Source organism: Leuresthes tenuis, unplaced genomic scaffold, assembly GCF_036924035.1.
Source record: "Leuresthes tenuis unplaced genomic scaffold, fLeuTen1.0.hap1 SCAF_10, whole genome shotgun sequence".
Lineage (NCBI taxonomy): Eukaryota > Metazoa > Chordata > Actinopteri > Atheriniformes > Atherinopsidae > Leuresthes > Leuresthes tenuis.
The window spans coordinates 27,719,678-27,721,911 of NW_027325364.1; the positions used below are offsets into that span (position 1 = coordinate 27,719,678).

Here is a 2,234-nt window from a genome sequence, read left to right on the forward strand (position 1 = left end):
ACCTACTCAGAGCCGAACACTTCCGCTCCCGCATTTGATGGTCTATAGTCGGGCATTCTACAGCGGAAAAGACTCATTCTTATGTTTGGTTAGATATTCAAACCTTTTCTTAACTGCTTTTTACAAACTTTGGTCGGACGTTCACAATATCTTGCAGCCGAACACCTCCGCTTCCGCTTTTGATGGTGTATATTCGGGCATACGAACCTTTTCTTACCCGCTTTTTACAAACCAAGGTCGGACTTTCACACCTTCTCTTAGCTGAACAACTCCGCTCCCTCTTTTGATTGTGTACAGTCGGGTAATTTAACCTTTTCTTACCCGCTTTTTACCATCTATGGTCGGACATTCACACCGTCTTACAGCGGAACACCTCCGCTCCCTCTTTTGATGATGTAGGGTTAGGCATTCGCACCTTTTCTTACCCATTTTTCAGTAATTATGGGTAGACATTCACACCTTCTTGCAGCTGAACACCTCCTCTCCTGCTTATGATCATGTGCAGTTTGATATTCGAAAATTTTCTTTCATGTTTTCTAGCAATTATTGATGGACATTCAGACCGTCTTGAAGCTGAACACCTCCGCTCCCGCTTTTGATGGTGTATAGTCGGGCTTTCGAGCCTTTTCTTCCCCGGTTTTTACTAATTATGGTTGGACATTCAGACCTTGCAGCCGAAAACCTCCGCTCCCTCTTTTGATCATACATTGTCAGGCATTCGCACCTACTTGCAGCCGAATACTTCCGCTCCACCTTTTAGTGATGTATGGTTGGCATTTGCACCTTTTCTTACCCTTTCTTACCCTACTGATTGCTTAAGATTAAGTTGTTTTTACTCAAACTACAACATTTCCGCTTTTAGTGTTCTATGAGGCATTCACATATTTTTTTTCACCTTAATGAAGTCTTTAGTAAAAGGCGAAAGACTTGTACGTTATGAAGAGAAACCAGAGTACGATTATCCGTCACTGCAGGAGCAGGTCATCAGGCTAGTTGGCATAGCCACCTTCCCCATGGTGAGCTTTGCTTTGTTGAGACGCTTGCTCCCCCCCCTTGCTCCTCGGCTGACCAAGTAGGAACAATCGGGCCCTATTCGATGGCTGCCTTGTCTTTTACTCTGTGCAAAAGACAAGGCAGCAACAAAAACACCACGGGAAAACCGTATTGAGGCTTTGTTCTGACCGCTCATTCGGTGTCGCGTTTCTTTCAAGCAATTCTCCCGGTTAGCCCGCACTCGGCTCGCTCCCAGAGCCGTGTTAAAGTCTACTTCGCATTCACTCTCTTTTCTCAGCAGACTCTTGGGATTTTAACAATAAAATGAATTCCTTCACTCAAACTATGTTAAAACTGCTTTGTCCTTCATATTTACCATGTCTTGAAAGATTTAAACAAAAAAAACAACGTTGTACTTTGCAGTAAAAGAAATAGCAAATCTAAAGTTTCAGGAATCCGAGAATAAGCTTACTTTCATGAGTTCTTCACGATTTCGGATTTTGCTATAAAATGAATTCCTTCACTCAAACTAAATTAAAACTGCTAAACCGCTAATCTGTTACATGTAAGGCAGATGTCAAATTCACCGAATTAGGATTATTCGGTATTCGGCCAATCGAGCTGTAGCAGCTTCGGTAAAAGAGTATAAGTTGAAGAGTTTGTGAATAAAGGTGTGCGCACACATAGTGAGCTGTAGGAATAAAATAAAATGGGTGTATGATTGCTGACGGCAGAGCAATACTGCCAAACTTATGAGTTCTTGTGGCAAACTTGATTCAGTGTCTTGACGTGTATACGCTGTTTCGCTGACTTGATTGTCACAAGAAACAAAGTGTGTTTGATAAGATCCGACCATTTTATTACGGGAGGATCAGTATGTATGGATTCTGATGTGACTGATAAACCCATTCGTATCTTAAGCATAATCTAATACGTGAGACAACGCCCTGGCACACAATCAAAAAAAAAACACACATTACACACACACATTTCTGAATTGAGAAAAGAAATTATTTTAGAGGAAGCAGTAGAGTTTAGATCCCACATTTGTTGATAGGCATTCATTTATTTCTTCGCTTCTGATGAAGTTTCAACAATAAACAACAAACTTTGTATTATGAGAAAGAACCAGACTCATTCTTCAGGAATCCGAAAATAAGCACGAATTCGGATTCTCCTATAAAACGAATTAATTAACTCAAACCAAGTTAAGACTGCTTTGTCCTTCATATTTATTCATG

At 40.9% G+C, this 2,234-nt stretch overlaps 1 pseudogene; it reads right to left on the bottom strand.

Moving 5' to 3' along the window:
• Positions 1–820: 820 nt before the first annotated feature.
• LOC140317450 (U5 spliceosomal RNA) lies at positions 821–956 on the bottom strand (annotated as a pseudogene).
• Between the last annotated feature and the right edge of the window lie 1,278 nt (positions 957–2,234).